At 46.0% G+C, this 19278-nt stretch overlaps 1 protein-coding gene across 4 annotated transcripts in view; it reads right to left on the reverse strand.

Annotated features, from left to right (window-relative positions):
• The window catches only part of LOC120830770 (tetratricopeptide repeat protein 28), a 140449-nt gene that overhangs the window by 80512 nt on the left and 40659 nt on the right, over positions 1-19278 (reverse strand). The window lies entirely within an intron of this gene.

The raw sequence follows: 19278 nt of genomic DNA on the forward strand, positions 1-19278 counted from the left end.
CTAATGCAAATACAGTCCATCTGCTAATTCTAATCCTACCACCTCGAGTGATGCAGAGGCACAGGCAAACGTGGCATATGAATACCGGTCTATGGGATACGATGGAGCACAATACCGTGAATGTGATTAATTGATAACATCACTATTGTTATAATTCCTTTGTGCAACACATCACTTGATGATCAATGGTGATGAAACAAATGGCAAGCTGCTGTTGGAGCATCTCTGAACATATTCTTGTCCCTAAGGGGAGACACTTGCACAGCAATATCCTCTGAGATAACAGCATCCACAGGAATTAAACTGAAACACAGAGTGGACCTCTGCACACAAACACACACGTGTGCGCGTGTAACATGTGACAGGCATACATGCACTCAGCCACCATATGCAAACCCGCATACACACATGCACGCACACAGAGCCCGAGGTAAAACATGAAAAGAGACAGACTTTAAGAGAACATGGAGGGGGAGGACCATGAGAACTGAGCAGTTTGGGTATGCTAGGAGATTAGCTGTGCTTAAACGGAGCAGATACTAATAAACATGCCGCAGAGTAGCTGTTGGCTAATCGCACACATCCTGGGGATTAGCCCATGTACTCGTGGTAGGGTTACTGCAACAAGCCGACACAGTGAGGAGAAAACAGTCACACAGAGAGAGAGAGAGAATGCACTGTCACCATGAAGGAAGAATGAAGCAAAACGGCACGGAATAAACCACCGTGCGGTGTGGCTGACAAATATAGAAGCAATATCACTGTGTCTGAGTGGACATGGGGATTTGAATACTTAAGTGTGCATTCTATATTTACATCTTTTTTGTGTGTGTGTGCATGTAAGAGTGACAGTCGGTGCAGAGCCCCTGACTTTGCCCATCTCACGCATGTTGGATGGGTCCTTTCTCCATAATCTCATTCAAACTCCCTTCACACACCATAATTCAATTCTCTCTTCAAGACAATGACCATGTCATCTTAATCTGGCAGGTAGATTATACAGCATCCCACACAAGACCGCTAATGCTGAGGAAACTGCTCGGCCCATTGTAAGCTCCTTCAAGGTTGGATGGGCTGCTGTAGATTGCTTTAGAGGATTGCTTCTGCCACTCATGTTTTCTACCAGTGGTTTCTCCCTTTTAATCTGAACAAGGCTTTTCCGTCTCACCATTCTGGAATCCCGCTCTGGTTTTCAGTGGGTTTGATTGGTTAAACTTCAACAACCCCAATGACATGCTGCTCTTCACACTTTGCTCCAATCATCGCTTTCTTTACATGCAAAGTAGCTTCTGAATATTCATCAGGTCTTTTAAGAGCCACCGGCGAGTGGGCCTCTCATCAGAACACTGCATCTTGTTCTAGCGCTGATACCTCAAACAGTCCCACTGACCGTAGGCAGACCTAGTTGGTTGCAGGTGTTAAGACCCCACCCCCCCTTAACACCTGCAAGCGCGTAGCTCTGCTGGAGAAAGCGCTGGCAGAGCTTGCATCTAGCTTACGAGCTACAGCTCCCACGAGACGTCCGTGGGTAATTGAGCCAAATCAAAACCAGCTAATAATCTGTATTTCTACAAATCCTGCTCGATAGTGAATCCAATATAATTAGAATTTTTAATTACTGTCAGTAATCAGCGAGAACATTGAGATGAAATGGAGTGGCAGGTGTGAGCCCACTGGTTGTTTGGCTCTGAGGACCTAATGCTGCCGGCATCGGGTCTCCCCACCGCGCTCAATCGGATTACAGTTAAACCATCGAGCCATAACAGGGCCTACGAGGCCTCCTTCGTACCGTAACCACTTATCCAGCCTTGATCCACCCAGCAAGGTTCTTTAAACACTCGGAACAACTTCACCGTTTGTCTGGTGTGTGTGAAATTAGATGTGCATCGGGGATTAAATTAGAGAAAATTAAGATTATAATTTGATTTGAAAACCAATCAGTTGAGTGGCATCATTCTAGCAACCAGCAGCCCTTGAGTGAGTCGGCTTCTGCCCTCCAGTCCCGTGTGCTGTGTGTGGCTGACCCCAGTAAAGGCTGGAGCCTCGCAAACATTAATGAACTGTGATGCAAGACAACGTTACGAGAGGGTGTCGGATTTTGGACTGCGTCACATTCTTCTGATATACTCTCGCTAATGAAAAGCAGAGACCCAACAATATTCCTAAGAAAAATAGTTTAATATATGTGTGTGTGTGTATATAAACAAATCACCAAACAATGAAAATGGCATTAGAGTCCAACCACAAACCACTGGAATACTTTAACAACTAGACAGTGGTGGCAGACAGTCATGACATTTTTTTATTTTATTTTGCGGGATACCACAAGAAGTCCCTTTAAATCATTAGTTTAGCCCCCACACAGTTGTAAAGCTTCTTTTTGTTCAATGCATGAGGGCCACATCTGCTCTATGGTCATCAGAGACTTCAGTGGTTCACCGGTTACGGCATTGAGAGGCAGCCAATAGCTCAAATTGGGAGTCATTTGTTTGAGCTATACTTTAAAAAAGGTCATATGCTAATGTGGTAGATGCTAATGTAGGTACATCACGTGGCCTTACGGAGCTCAGGTGCGGATCACATCAGTAGAGCGCTTTCATCCCACGAGCGTGTGTCCTCTCAGAAGTAGATTTGACTGTGGAAGAGAAGGTTCCTCCTGCCTCCAGGCCGTTCCTGTGAAGGTCTCCTCTGATCAATCCCCGTGTCTCTTTGTGGGGTGTCCTACAGGCCAACCAGGCAGACATGCCTTTCGCTTACTTTAGTCTTCAATGCTGCCCAGCTGGACCAAGTTTGCCCCCCCCCCTTCCTCTTTATTTTTGCGGTCGCAGACTGCAGTTGTTTTGGCCTTTTACTATGTGGCTGTGAATATGCATGTGTGCGCTGGGGAAAGGGACTGCATGCATACTACATCGTAACCTCAGAGGAATGCATCGAGAACACGTCGCTTCTCAGAACAATGCAGCCCGTGTGAGCCAGCGCTGTAAAGGGGTCTGTGGTCCGTCCAGGTCTCCTCAGTTACTCCTCGGGGTCTTTTGTCAAGAAATGGTTCTAATATCCCAACACCTCATACTGCTTCCAATGGAGGAGGATATGGTATGCAGGGGGCAGATTGGGTCACACGAGAGGCCCCTGAAGATCACAACCCTGCACAGCAGAGAGCTAAACACACGGGAAGTTCACTTCATATTAAAGCTCAGTGGATGCATTGTGGGATGTTTTGCGTTTAGTTGCCAATGCTAGAAAGAGAAATAGTGTAACGCCGTGATCTCCACATGAAGGCACTCGATCTACCAAGCTGCCAAAAAACATTTATTTATAAATCAAACGGTGTCTGTCAGCAGCCACTATAAAGAATTATCAGCAGCCCAGAAAATACTGCTGCTTCGCCGGCTTTCTCACTTTGAATGTGGACAGAGATGTCAGGTAAATGGATTATTCCATTTGGTGCTCAAGCGGCTCTTTGATTTTAAGATATTAATCCAAGCCTGTCTTAATACTTGTGCCTCGCTGATGTTTCCAGATGGAAACTGAAATAAACTCAAATCGCTTTCCTTTGGAGAACTTTTACTGAAGTCAGAAACACTATTCTAGTTCACGTATGCCCCGTTTCACTGAAATTGGCAGCCTTTGCCGTTTCCATCAAGTTAAACTAAGACATACATGGCTCACAGTTGTCTGCAGATATATAAATTAGGTCTGTATGCCGAACCAAGTTTTATCCCTGTCCCTTATACTCAAAAAGACAAAGCAACGGTTCTCATGCAGAGGCAGGCGGGAGCTGCATTGAGGAGAAACAGGGCTGTGTTAAATATAACCTCCCCCCTCACCTCCCGTCCTCTTGGGTCTGGCACCACTATTACTCGTCGAGGTCCCAGTCGCACCAAAGTCCTAACTAAATAGACAGCTGGCAGTCAGTTATGTTCCCACACTTCACACGGCGATCAGGGTCCCTCAGCACCCGGCAATGTCAAATGCACCATTCAGACATCCCTAAATATTTAATCAGGACAAGTAGAAGCCAATCTTCTACATCCACCAGCATTAAACATTTAATACCCCCTGGCATGATATCTATTCAACCGAGACTTAGTAAAGACACGTGTGTTGATGAAGAGCTGCAGAGACGTCTCTGGTTAAATAACACAAAGTAACATCCCACAGTAAAAAAAGAAATAAAACACACGTGTAGGTTAATGTCAAAGATCTGACTACCACACACACTCACAACAATTGGCATAGGTACGTTTCTATTCCATATATATCCTCAGTGAAAGGTGAAGTAGGGAGGAGGCTTGTGAATCCCATCAGTCATGGCTTTAGACTGAAAGCGGGACAAGGCAGCCAATGTCATTGCCAACAAACCAACCAAGGACAGCGAAGCGATGTGCTGCACACCGTCAAAAAAAGAACAGCACAGATGCACACAAGGTCGGGCTTTGTCATGAAACTTTTGCATTACAGTTGTCACGACAACAGATCACAAGGTGTTAGTCCTCTCAATTAAATAGAAGTTGACCTTTTTTTAACACATCAAAATCTGTTTACAAGTCTTGGGGAGTGCTATGAATGTGATACAAGTTGCGTGTTGTTGCCTTTGAAACCAGGAAGACAACCTTTTTCTTTCTCATTGAATAAGAAAAATGTGTCCAAACATTTGACTGGTAAAAAGACAATATATATATATTGCAGAGACCCCTATTGAGATAGTCGTTAAAATTCCATTAATGTCCTTATGGTGCCAGAAACGTCTTTATACAACTGCAACCCTTTGCTGCGTGTCATCCGCCCTCCCCATTCTCCAGTAATGAAAAAGGCAATTAAAAAGACCTTTAAAAAAAGAGAAGATATCTATGGGACTAAAGAGTGTGATTCTACAATCAATCGCCAATCACAAACTTGCTGGATACATTAAGGTGCAAGTCATAGCGTCTAATTGTGCGAATGAACATGGCAGCTGCTCCACAAATGTCCCTATCTGGACAAAGATGGTGTGTGTGCGGTCCAAGCCGATAGCGTCAAACGATGTTGTGCAACACACTTATACAGTATATAGTATACACACACACACATACACGGACACACACACAGATGCAGATACTGGAGGTGACCCAGCGCAGCGACGGGGTGGGACGTGACTTGATTAAGAATGGTGTGGTAAGAGTGATAAAGTACCATCTAAATCCACCCACATCCTGTGACCCTGCAATAAGTCAAACACCAACGACAGCTACACACACCATAAATAATGTTGTCTGATGTCTGGGCCGGAGCAGCCTTCTGCTCAAGTTTAGATTCATTGTTTGACTAATCGTAGGACTAAAAGTGGAAAATGTTGCTTTTGGGAAAACAAACACAAAAGCACACAGAACCCACAAAACAACTCATCAGATTCTTAAGGCGGCTAAATCGGACTTTCTGTTCTCTATGTTCATGTTCTCTGTACAGGCACAGTTGCAAACCCAAACAGCAATACCATCTTGCGATGATTCATGCAATCACACCCAAACACTGGTCGGCATTATGTGGGGTTAATAGAGCAGGTGTCCACTGCAGAGCTCGCTCTGCACCCTTGGCTTCTGAGCCAAAAATGTGGGCTAATTTGAATAAAAAAATCTGCAAACATTTGCTGGACTATTCGGGCCAATGTTCAATCTGCTGCTCTTTGACACTGTGCCACCGTGCATCTCATTTCCAGTCGCACTACACGACCATGCGGTGTCATGCGGTGGGACAGACAGGAAGGAGTAAAAGGAAAGATTGAATTATGTGGTTATGTGTGCGAGAAGAAAAGAATTAGGTATTCAGCTTGAAAAATAGTGTGACTCCCACAAAAGTGTGTCAGCAGAAAATCATCACATAATTCCGTTGCTCGTTTTCAACAAACGAGTGAAAGCAGATAGAAAGAAAAACAAAAAACTGATATTTGACAGGGAAATAATGGGGTGGAAAATATATGACATTTTAGAGAGATTCTTGATTTGGGTTGGTGCTTGAGATTGTAGACTTTTCTATGTGTAAATTGGAGGATATATATTACAAATATTGCATGTGGGTGTTAATGTATCTCTAAATTCCCACTACATAAAAAATTGAACAGAAATTTATGAAAACATAAAAATAATGAATGAGGAAAGAGGATTGAGGCTGGAAAACAGGATAAAACGGTTGCTTTTATGCATAGTAAGAGTTTCTACTCAATTTCCTCCTTTTATTTCGGCACCGTCCTGAAGATAATATCTCTCTCTCTCTTTCTCTGTTCAAAAGGCATGAAGAGGGTTGCATAAAATTAGCTGCTTGACAAGGGGAATGTGTCCAGAGGCAACATGGAGGACCTTGTTTCCAAAGAGTCTCGACACACTGCTCCACCCCCTCATGTCCCCGAGTAACAACACACAAGATCAGATAGAAAAGGGAGAGGGGCGTGTTTAAAATAGCACCCCACAGACACTCTTCTGAAGATTCTATCTGGGAGCAAAAAAAGAAATACAGTGTAAAACGATTTTTCTACATATCTGGCTTTTACCACCCAAAAGGTATATGTGGCGCGGGTGGATGTTGTTGCGTTGTTAATTGCAGTCAAAAGGAAACGGAAGCTCTTGACGGGTGAAACGGTCACTCGTTTCACACCCTTCACGCGGTGCAAATAGACAGGTCGGAGCCTTAAATGCTTCATCTACTCTCCGGTATCCCAGTCCAATTACAACTCGTCCCACCAAGCGCTTTCTGTCCACACTCTCACGCGCTGTCAGATTCTGATATGGAAGGGCGTTGCAATATTGAAGGTCGGTCAGTCTGCGCACTTAACCTCATTTCCCATCACTCTGCTCCGCTTCACCCAGAAGAGCCCTTTGATTGGTGTCCATTTGAAAAGCGGGCTTTGGGTTTGACGGCTTGGGAACGGGGGAGCGGGTGATCAGAGCGGCCTTGGCGTACAGCCGGAGACAGGAGCTTTTTTGGCGCATGACTCCTGACTGCAGTCAGTTATAATGGTTTTCAATTAACCAAGGGAAAAGAGTGGGAACTAATCGGTGGTAGCAAAGGAGAACCAGCCATGCAATATTCATGTACACAAACTAATGAAAGCCCAGATTAGCCTATATTCTTCCATGGGGTCGCTGGTTTGTCGTCCACACGTTAAAAAGGAGTCTGTTACCAAGCGGAGAGAAAGTAAGAGAAGAAAAGGGGATGATGGTACATTGAGAAATGTAATCAGACAGAGAAGAGATAATGACAAGTAGAAAGGATATCAAGAGAGCAGAATCAAGGAGGAGAAAACGAGGTCAACGGGACACTGCGAAGACCTTGAACGCAAAGGAAATGGGATCATGAGATAAAGACGAAGAAAAAAAGAAAGAGGAGGTGCCACTTTTCAAAGGAGATTACGAATCATCTGCATTTTGCTTTCACCGTAATCATCCGTCTAAAAAGGCAGACATCAGCCCCCCCCCCTCAAAAATGACACCAACCTGAATTGACAAATTGGCCTAGTTGAGAAAAGAGGGTGCCCCTTCGACTGAGGAAAGGGGGCTGCAGACAGCCCGGAGTCTCCAGCGGGACAAAGACATAACCGTAATTGGCTGCTACACTCTCCTACCCTCCCCTAATCTCCAACAGTGGAGAGTGGCAACCAGGGAAAAATGGGACAGCGAGCACGAACAGACTGCCGCAGCAGCAAAACGCTCTGCAAACCCCAGATTTCAATAATGTCTCAAATGTTATGTACGTGCATCAGAAACAATATGGGAAATATTCATCGCTAATCCTTAGTAGGTCACAGAAGACTTAAAAAGACTTCAAAGCAGGATTAATGTGTGACTGGACATACCAATTCCACACTGGGTAACTTCTTACCAAGCATTACCATTGTATGTCAAACAAGAGGCTAATCGTGGGTTTAGTCTGAAAATATCCTTTGACCTTTTGTAGAGGTCTCAGAATTAATGTTATGCTCCACAGATCTCTAATTTTATGCTTTTATGGACTTACACATTTGCAGAGTAATGGAAATGTCCCGATATTTTTCTTCACTGCCTGGAGAGCTTCAGAGTGTTCTACGTCCACTGCTTGCTTCGGATGTCATGACCAGTATACAAGCTGCTGGTGTACGCACACTGACGAGCTTGCACGTACGTTTTGGGATGAATCAAGAAAAACTTCTTTTGTTTCAAGGACCCAGGGGTACTAATGAATTCACCGTTCTACCAATGTGCTGGGCCAGCAGCTTCTCCCCCCATTCTTCTCTACCCGCTTCAACTTTCAAAAAGGAAACGTGAGAAATGGGGCAATTTACAGCTAAAGGCGGTTTCTTCTTACGAGGCACCGGCATGAAGATGGAGTACAGAGGGTAGATGGGGAGAAATGAGCGGTTTGAATTTAGACAAGGAGAAAAGGGTAGAAATGATGCGAGACAGGAAAGCAAGACGACGGCATCGGAGTGTCATCTCGTGGTAGACAGAAGTGCTTGAATTGCATTTTTGGCCTTTAACTTCTCTTATTCAGAGAAACTGGATACAAAGAGCAGCTCTTGATCTTTCCAATCAGCCACCGCGTCAGATATTCAACGGGAAGAAACAAGAGAGGATGTCAGCGCGAAGAAGTTCCCTACACTCAGAGAAGTTGGAAAGAAGAAGTTGGAATGTGCCTGCGGAACAAAGGCGGTGGAAGTAAGGACGACGGAAACAAATGTGATCGGCCTGCTGCCATCTGTTCCTAATCATGTGGGGTCCACACTGCAACTGGGATACTCTGCAGCCCACCGCTTCCTGGGATCGTGCCATCGCTCCGTTATAATATCTTATCCCAATGCTCTCGATGCGATTCGTGTTCAAGTAGCCATGTGTGCGAATGGTCGCCTAGACAGCGACGTAGCGCGTTGGAGGTGTTCCCTGTCTGCTGTTTTATTCTGAATTAATTAAATGGTGAGACCCCGACAGGATCTTTGACAGACAAGGTGTCGGTTTCGCGCCGCTCGGTGGAATAAACCAAAGCACTGACGGAGACAAAGCTTCCTCACTGCTCCGGCGTCACATCTGTTCTCTCCTCAGCGCGGCTTTGGCAGGATGAGAACACGAGGCGGAAGAGGAGGTGGGTGGGCGGCCGTGAGGAGTATCGTTTCCTCCCCCATCCTCCCTTCTTCATGGGACCGGTTCAGGTTTCATTTGAGGATTAACTGGAAAACCATCCGTAATTAGATTACAATAGATAGATGCAATGAGGGGAAAAAAAAATGAATGTAATTAACTCAACCCATATTCTAATCAGGTTTCAAAAGTCCCCCCTCTCATCTTAGCAACCTCCGATCTGAATCCTCTCACGAATCCCCCGGGAGTCTCCGTTGAACAAGCCAAGAGACGAGCCCTCAAACAAGATCATTTGACGCTAATTTCCCAAACAGGAAAGCACTTAAAGACTCTCTGATCGAGAAAACAGAGCACGTGCGTCAAAGCTAAACAAAGGAAACAGAATGCAAACTGAACGAGAGGAAGAAAAACGTCTTTCGGTCCGGCGTTTTTTCGCGTGCGTCCCCGTGATGAGCCCTTTGCATCGCGAGGGAGACAGACTTCGCAGGAAACAAGGACAGAGAATGAAATGAGTGTCTCTTCATGGGAATGTGGACAAGTGGCTGTGATGATGTACGCAGAAGGAGTGTCGCCCGCCACATTCGGGTCTACATTATCTGTCAACCTGCCAGTCCATCTGTCTGTTTGCCAAAGAGCGCTCAGAAGACTGAAAAACTCCATTTACACAGGAAGCACTGCGCTGTGCAGCCAGGGAGTAGCGGCACACTGATTTTTGAACTGAACTTTGCTATTGTTCAACCTTTTTTCATCAGTTTATAATTATTACTTCTGTAGTAGGTCCAAAGAATTTTATCAGAGCTGTCTCGCCACCAGTCATCAGACTGACAGCTCAATGACAACGCTATTACATTCGTCTCTCATGATGATCATCGACATGGATGTTAATATTTTAAAACACGTCGACGTATCATTTCTACCCCTAACCCGACTGAGAAAAACATTGGAAAGTTCCACCCTTCCCTGAAGTCATCAGTGTGGCAGCATTTCATCTTTCCCGTGTGTTACGGAAACAACAACAAAAAAAAAACTACAGTTGGTCGGCTGTGGTAGATTTAGAGGCTGCAGCAACCAGTGGATTACTTCAATAAAGCATTGGGGCACGGACCGGGACTTCAGTGTGCATTCAAGTGCAACTCTGCTCAGGTAGACATTACTCCATTATACATATAGCAACTAGTCATTTGCTGCTATATGAATGCTCTGAATCCCATATATTTCACATTCAAGGCCTTGAACCATGTAATTTCATCAATTGCTGAATCACAGCAACGGGCAAAATCCAAGCAATTAAATCAGATTTTTCAACATAGTGCCAAAGAGACACACTTGAAAACACCAGCTGGCACCCGGCCTTGTCAACAGATTTGCAGCAAACAGGATTTTACCAGATGAAAATTGTTCCTGTGGGACCAAGAGCACGTTGGCACATGGAGGGCTGCTTTAATTTCTAAACACCTGCTCACTCTCTACTCGGACCACAGCATACGACCAGTAGAGAGCTTTTCCTACCCTCCAACAAACAATCCTGGTCTGCCATTTCACCAAGAATGGCACCACAGCCAACCCGTCTCCCCCGAGTGTGCGTGCCTGCGTGTGTGTCCGTGTGTTTTCTTCGGAAAGACGCACCTGCTCTGCCTGAGGCCCTGCTCTGTTAGCGAGAAGCAGCGGCACAACACAGAGGTGGGGGGGGGGGATAGATCTGCTGGCGTAAATGTCAGCAGCCTATAGTGGATTTGAGGGCCTAATATGTGGTCACACCAGTTTGGAGCGGATGGCTGTTGAGCCTGTATGTACGCCAATGCAATAAATGACCCATCGTCCCGGTTGTCTCGAAGTAAATAATAGCCCGATGTTTCGGGGTAAGAAGTTAGTTGGCCAGTGCAGCTTAAAGGGGACCTGCTGCAGGCAGGCAGCTCAGCCTGTTTGAATGCTTCTGCGAGTGGTCAGAGCCCGATGGACACATGTGTGCACTGACAGACCCGGGCATGGAGAATTTCACACGTCCAGCCAGCTGTGTTACAGCAATGCCCCCGGGGCACTGATGTAAAACTATGCTCTCCCCAGCGGCAACAAACGAAAAGCATTCGGTGTCTGCGCAGTATAATGTATGCATTCGTTATAGCGCGAGGCTCAGCAGTTTGAGTCAGCACCTCAGCACCTGGGTTGTACCTCAGCTTTATCCAGACCTAATGGGGCAGCTATTATTCTGACAGAGATACTACTGCAGCATTATGCCCGGAAAACACTACTACAATGAGTCGCAGAATTCTCTGCAGCTGAAGCCTTGCACCAACTGTTGTGTGCGTAGTTGTGTTGTTTTTTTGTTCCAATGAGTGATAACGTATCTTTTTAACTTTTACAGCCCTCATTCAAGCAGCTGCGGCGACGCATACCAGTTTTTGTTTTCAGAAGACAGGGCAGCATTCACAGCACGTTCAGCATGATTTCATCATGCAGAACACCCGGACAGGTGGCGAGGGCTGGAAAACACATTTTACGCGGCTATAAAGGCGGGCATTACTTCAAATAAAGACACAACCCACCATAGACATTGTGAGATGTCTGGCCGGCCCCCTGAAGGAGTGTTCAGCCCGGAACAGTATATTTAAACACTTAAGAGGCTGCTGATGCTTGAGATTTCACAGTGGTAACTGGAGTACTCTCTAGACTTCTGAACAAAACATGCTCTAATGTGCCCTTTGACCCAAGTCATAGGAGTATAGATCCAAGAGTTAAGGCCGGCGGCTGAGAGAAAGATAAAAAAGGGTACAGTGTTTCAGTAGCACATCTCTGATGGATGATAATATTCTGCAGTTGTCATTAATCATGTCCTATCTGACACAAAGATATCTAAAAAAGACTTCAAGACAAACACAAAAAGAGGGCATTTCAAATTGCACAAACAAAAGTTGACACATTTATTCACAGATGCACAAAGGCATCTTTCACTTTTTTTTTGTAAACAGCCCATTTAAAAAGGAAGAGGCAATGCAATTTGCTGGAGCCAGAGTGGCGCGGTGCACATTAAGGTTCAAGTCACATCCGCAGATCTAGTCTACAGAGAGTGGCAGAAACAAACAAACCGAACACTTTCAGGCTTAAGACGCGCACCACAGGAACACGCACAACAGCAGGTAACATTGCTGGGGTGAACACAGACGGGGCAGAGAGCAGCCTTGGTAAGGGGGGGGGGGGGGGGGGGGCAACGACAGCATTGCACCGTACATTGCTATGGCTCTATTAGACTGTAACAGAACCCCTAGTTAAATATATAAAATCTATGAGGCATGAGATCATTTGCAATAGGGGAGCATGTGGGGGTTGACCATGGAGGCTTGTTCTATAGTCCTCATTACTGAATGTATCCCAGTGTACCTGTCAGTCACCACCTGTCTGTCTGCCTTGTTAAGTGTGCTGGAGGCACGAATCTCCCTTAAGAGACAAAGCCCACGGAGTATAAGGAAGAGCTCCCTGGTCTGCATTTCTGACAGACTATAAACATGCGCCTGACATAAGTATCCCAATATAAGCCTCGTATAAATAAATCCAAAATTACGAGAGGGAACAGCAGCTAAACCCAGCCCCAAGAGACGGAGAGGGAAAGGGCTCAGTGGGTCGTGCTCGGCACCATTTCTCCTTCCTTCCTGCAGGATTTTACAACCAGCAGTAAAAAAAATTTAAAAAAAATCTCAAAGCTACCCTCACCACATTCAGCATGGCAGGAAAACTGAGGATAGGCCTGGTCAGAGCAACCGGAGTGACGGAGAGGGGAACTAAAACAATCTGCTCTGGGCTTGGTTGTTTCTGTGACCCCTGGAGAAACCCTCTGAGGCATTTTGTGTGCGTCTGCTACACCGTTTGACTGCACAAACATTGCACAGCCCCTACTGCTTTTTCTGAAGGGGACAGCGGGGCCAGACTACTGTCCTTTGTTTCTCTCGGTGCCATTTATACAAGGGGGCAGTGGTCATGAAGATTCAGAGGTTAAATGAATGTTTTTGGCCAACAATCAACCATAAAACAGTCAGTCAACAACTAGACGCTGACCACTCAGTTGCCAGACCGGGCTGTCAATCACAGCAATGGAATGTCCAGTCCTTTCTACATGGAGCCTAAAGCTAAGCCATGGACACACTCCTGGAAAATTGAGCCTTCAAAGAAGGGCTTATGAATCCCATCTCTGACAAAAGAAGCGATGGAATTAGCGGGATTTAGGGGCGTCAGCATGAGGCAGGGTGGTATTAGCGGTGCTCTTCACACATTTCTATCCAGGCTGGATCACAAGCCCTCTTTAGAACACACTAGCAGCAAACGTCCGTCACAATAAAACAGCACTGCGTTGGATGGAGACAGCTGCAGGGCCTGAAGACTAAGCGGATACTATGCCCGGCCCACTGGAACCAGTCCAGTGTTGAGTTATAAAGGAATGTAGGAACTGCGGTTCTGGCCGCTGAACTTTGATAAATTTTGTGGAACAGAGAAAACTATACATGTTTTTGAGGCCGCATACTGAAAGGATGTGCGTCGAGTGCCAATGACAGCCCTTATTCAAAACATGTTTCAGACAGCTTATGTCTGAAACACTACCCCTCAGTATTTGCAAGGCTGACTACATAATACAGAAGCTTAACCAATAAGAGGAATGAAAAGAAAAGAGCTTAAGTCCTGCACAGGACTGTTCCACCTCATAGAACAAGGAAATTTGTTTCTATTGATGTGGTCCATCAAGTCAGCTCCGCTTTATTCCCTGCGGAGGCACCCAGAGGCAGGCGCCCCCTGAGCCTTGAGAGCAGCTGACCGCACCCCTGGAACAATGACCTCAATAAACACGAACATAGCTCCATTTGCTCAAACAGAAGCACTGGGGGATAAAGGAAAGCTGTAGCAAATCAGAAATGGGTGCTCTGAGGCTTGGAGGAAATCATTACAAATGGACCGTTCTACACATAAATCAATCTTTGCATTTACCACTCGCTATCCAAAAATCCATCTCCACATTCACAGTGGCCTGTGCAGTTCCCAGGAATGAGGATTAATGAGGGCAGGATGGCCCAGTCACCATTGTGTCTATTTTTTCTCCCATTGTATTGTGACAGTGGGCTCCCAGGAGTGCCTTATGGGGCACATACCTGCAGCTCGCGCTTACTGCAGACCACTGCGCCACATTACCACTAAGAAAGGCCAAGTATTCCAGGAAGCCATTCCCTCTGTCCTCCATCTCTGTCCGGCTCTCGCAACGGGATTGGGGGCGGGCCGGGATTAACAGAGCGAGTACAGCACATACATTTTCAGCTGTATTGCTGAGTCGCTGTTCCCCCACACAACCCCCCCCCCTCCCTGCCTGAACCAGTCTCCCCCCCCCCCCCCCGCCCCCCGCCCCCACTGCCCCAGGAGGACGGGCCACATCCCATTCCGTTCAGCGTGCTGGGCCGTAAATACAGTGCAGCATCAGGGACAGCGGTGGCTATCACTCCCTATCATTAAGGGCGCTGTCATTCGCTCGCATGGCTTCTCTTACCACAGCTATGCCGATGACACCCAACTAATTCTCTCCTTCCCTCGCTCGGACACCCAGGTGGCGGCTCGGATCTCTGCCTGTCTAACTGACATCTCTCAGTGGATGTCCGCCCACCATCTGAAAATCAACCCCGACAAGACTGAACTACTTCTCTTTCCCGGAAAAGATTCGCTTACCCAGGACCTGACAGTCAACTTTGGAAACTCTGTGCTAACGCCCACTTCGACTGCTAAGAACCTCGGCGTCACACTCGACAACCAACTCTCCCTGACTCCCAACATCACTGCGACAACGCGATCCTGTAGATACACGCTCTACAACATCAGGAGAATACGTCCCCTTCTCACTCAGAAGGCAGCGCAGGTACTGATTCAGGCTCTTGTCATCTCCCGCCTGGACTACTGCAACTCCCTCCTGGCAGGTCTCCCTGCCACCGCCATTCGACCTCTGCAGCTCATTCAGAATGCAGCAGCTCGACTGGTCTTCAACCTTCCGAAATTCTCCCACACTACTCCACTCCTCCGCTCTCTTCACTGGCTACCGGTGGCCGCCCGCATCCAGTTCAAAACACTGGTGCTCACGTACCATGCTGTGAATGGATCGGGTCCAGCTTACATCCAGGACATGGTCAAACCCTACATCCCAACCCGCACTCTCCGCTCTGCATCTGCAAAACTACTCGTCCCTCCCTCACTGAGAGCAAAACACTCGACTAGGTCTCGACTCTTCGCTGTCCTTGCGCCGAAATGGTGGAACGCGCTCTCTGAAGACATCAGGACCGCAGACAGCCTTCACATCTTCCGCCGCAAACTAAAGACACACCTCTTCAGACTCTACCTCGACTAAAGACTAACAAATTGCAGCACTTAAATTGTACTTGTGACGTCACTCATCTATAGCAAATTGTAAATTCGCTTATTTGAGGAAATTGCACTTTCTTGTTTCTTGTTCTCCTGAGTTTGTACCCTATGGTTGAATGCACTTATTGTACGTCGCTTTGGATAAAAGCGTCAGCTAAATGACATGTAATGTAATGTAATGTAATTAATTATCCCTGCTGCATCACTCTAGGGGCTCTCACTCCCAAACTCCAAATCTCCTGCACCGTCTTATTCGCTCGGTTTTGACGTGAGGGACGTAACAAGTCTCCTGTTTACTCGTCATCCAGCTGATCAAGCTAGCGTTAGCTCGCTAATAACAGCAGTAAAGCAGTTAGCAAGACTAAGACACGTTTTTATTTACTCGCCTCTTTTGGACAATTCATTTTTCAATGTGTTGTCTGATATTTTGTGCTTTGTCCCATATCGGTTATTGTTGACATATATTTGTGTGTGTTGTACTTTTTAATGCTGTCATATATGGTAGTCCAGTGCGCTTGCGCATATACTGTGGGTTATACGGTAGTTGATGTTATGCCTGTAAAGGGAGACACATAGTGATCCATTAAATCAACTAAGAAGCCTCTAATGCATTTATTTACAAATGCCATTTTAAATTCATCTCATAGCACTTGGTTGTTTTTTAGCTGTATGCATTTACTTAACTTGCACTACAATGATGGTAATAATTGAATGAATATGCTTCAAGTGAACATGAGGGTGTGTTTGTGAGTGTAGTATAGAGAACTAGTTCTGACGAATTTGAGGTTCTGTTTTAGAATAAAGGGTTGGAAATTAAAGCTTTTTAATGCCGTTTTTTTTTTAATCTGATTCATCGATTAATCGAAGAAATAATCGACCGATAAATCGTTTATCAAAATAATCGTTAGTTGCAGCCCTAAAGTCTATGATAAATAAACAAGTAAATAAATAGACATGACTCTCTAGGTCGTCTTCAACAAAACACGTCACTCCGCCTGTTGTTCTGGCGGTGAACCATGAATTGAAACGAGTGCGTCGACGCAACGACGCAGACGCAATCGCATGCGCCGGCCTTAAGGCGAGTCTTCTCCCCGATATCCAACCAATGTATCTCCTTATTTCCTGCAGTCCTACTATCTAGTCATCATTCATTCGCTCCCTGGTGTATCTCAATCCATGTCCAGCGTCTCCCAAAGTGATTCCTTCCCCAACTGACCGTCTCAACCCCTGCTTTCTTCGCCACTCGCTTGTGTCTTCCAGCGCTTCTCTTCACATTCTGATGGATTTTCCCCTGCTGTAAATGTATTCCAAAAAGTGCCGAGCTGCTGCCAGGCCAGGAGACGTCACGGGGCCTGATAGAGCGCTGAAGGGAGAGATAGCCCTCGCCCCCCAGCAGAGGGCTCATAAATATTACCGAATCAAAGAGGGAAAAGCAGCATGAGAGTGAAAAGCCGATGAACGCGGTCAGAGACGTAAGAGGGCGGCTGCTGATGGTAAGAGTCCAAGCTGGCCGTGAGCTTAGGCACGGAAACGTGAACAGCCTCACTCAGGTGAGAACATCTGATGTCAACTGTGTGGAACCCACAAAAACATCTGCCGGAACCTAGAAAGAAAACTAAAAAAACAGCCACTTCCATCTGACTTGGTCACATTGCAACAGGCCATAATGTGAAGAATAAATCCACTGCCTGGCTTTGTAATATGAGACCAACCAACATATTAACAGGTTATGAGCCAATCTGCCCAAGAAAACATTGGCCGATGACGGCTCGAAAACACATCTGGCAGCAAAAGAAAAAAAAAGAACCTTGGAATGTTTTTCAGCTGTTCCAGAAGAAGTTCATGGACAAGGAAAACACAGTCAAAGTCACTGTCTGGTAATCAAACAGAGATCTTTCCACGCCAATGGAGTCCATAACTAACGTCCAAACCACTTTGGGACCGTACACAAACACTTGAAAGCACCCACTGCCTCAAAGAGCAAGCCCAAGGTTTCTGTATTCTCTGAATGCAAACCAGGGGCTCTCATTCCTTTCAGCGCCCTTTAGGCACGCGGCCATCTCTTACCGGACTCCATGAGTTAGCAGTTCCTCAGGATAGGTGCTCGCCACGTTACGTTCCTCTGATGCAACCCGCCCACAGACCGCTGCCGTACCCCCTCCCTGCCCCGCTAACGCTATCAGCCATGTTAGCATTCCTGAGCCTCACAGAAAAAAAGCAGTGCGTCTTTACTTTAAAAGGAGACGGTGACGTGTGCATTGTTGCACTTGGCTTTCGAAAAAGCTCGTTCTTCAGAAAACATTGATCATTGCGGGCCAGCGGTCTTATCTCAGCCTTTAGTCGTATGTTCCACATTTAAACATTGTGTAATAGACACAATTCACCCAAGTAGCCTCCACCAAAATCACAGCATAAAAGTTAACACATATTCCTGATTTTAAAAAATAAGACTTTAATCTCGTTCTCGCTCCAGAACAGAGATGTTGTCTAGCTGCAACATAAAGGAAACGGCTGCTCTCTCTTCTCTCCAACATCAGATTTGGAATTTGGACTCATTAGTGTAATCCATAATGACGACGCGGACAGGACACTCCGCCATGGATCAATCTGATGCTCCTACACTTTCTATTGATTTCAACCAACAAGTGGAGTGGGAAGACAGATTGAAAAGCAGATAAACAAGAAGCCAGCAGTTTTCTTTCTTCTATACAAATTACTTTCGTTACCACGTGGATTATAATGGCCGTTTTTATTCCAGTGTCCCGGCTGAACCAGAGGCCAAGGTGAAGGGATTATGAAACACACAGGAACACTGTGTGAACAGCAAGTAGTCTAAACTCGTGTGCACGGTATGCGTCGATCATCCAACCTGACCAACTAAAACCGAGTTACCATTTCCCTCCTTGGCGAGCGTGCTCTGCTGTACCTTAGGAAAAATATTTGATGAAAAGAGGTTCTGCATGTGAAGGACAGTGTTGCTTTTCGTTTTCTCTGACTGCAGTGTGGCAGGAATACGTCCCTGCAGTGAGGAGAGGCTTTTAGTCCTCACGAGGGGGTCTCGTGGATGATTCTGGCAGATACCCGGCACAGCTGTGGAAATCATTAGTGCACGCTCACAGCTTTTATTTCCTCTGTTGATAGTTCAACATCAGGAAGCTCGGTTTTTGATTACCGACTTTTATCTCATCTTTCGGGGATGAGGTCATCCACACAGATGACACAAAATGTATGCAGGCAGGCAAAGAGACGGCAAGGTAATTAGAAGTAAGCTTCAGCAAACAACAGTGCTAGTAGGAGTGGTTATGCTGGTAACCAGTGAGCTGTATTATGGGAGGTTATCAAAGACACATCATCAATGTCATGTCCAGGCTGAAATATTAGAAACATTAGGGTTGGAGGGGAATAATTCCTGCACATTGTCATGCTGCTACAAAACAAAGTATTTATGCTGAGGTTTTCAACAATGTAATACAGTTGATGAAGGAAAGATTTTAATGTTGCTTTCTTTCTTTCACTCTACACCGGTGTGGATGCCACTTCTGCAAAGGAAGGCTGCTTCTTGCAGGACAAGCGCCCCCCGCTGGTAAAAATCCAAACCAACGGACTCATAGTGCAAACGGTTTTTTTTTTTATAGACCCCAGATGATTTTCAGATATTTTCCATTTCGTAATACTTCAACGCTACCAGAAATGCGGCAATAAGCGAATACAATACAAACGTGCGTCGGAAAGCGAGCGTCCGCCCGTGGCAACAAGAAACAAAGACAGACGTTGTGTTCCTTCTGCCAGAATCCTCTGAAAGACCTGCCGAGGCTTCATT

This window comes from Gasterosteus aculeatus, chromosome 13 (genome assembly GCF_964276395.1).
Source record: "Gasterosteus aculeatus chromosome 13, fGasAcu3.hap1.1, whole genome shotgun sequence".
NCBI classification, from domain to species: Eukaryota; Metazoa; Chordata; class Actinopteri; order Perciformes; family Gasterosteidae; genus Gasterosteus; species Gasterosteus aculeatus.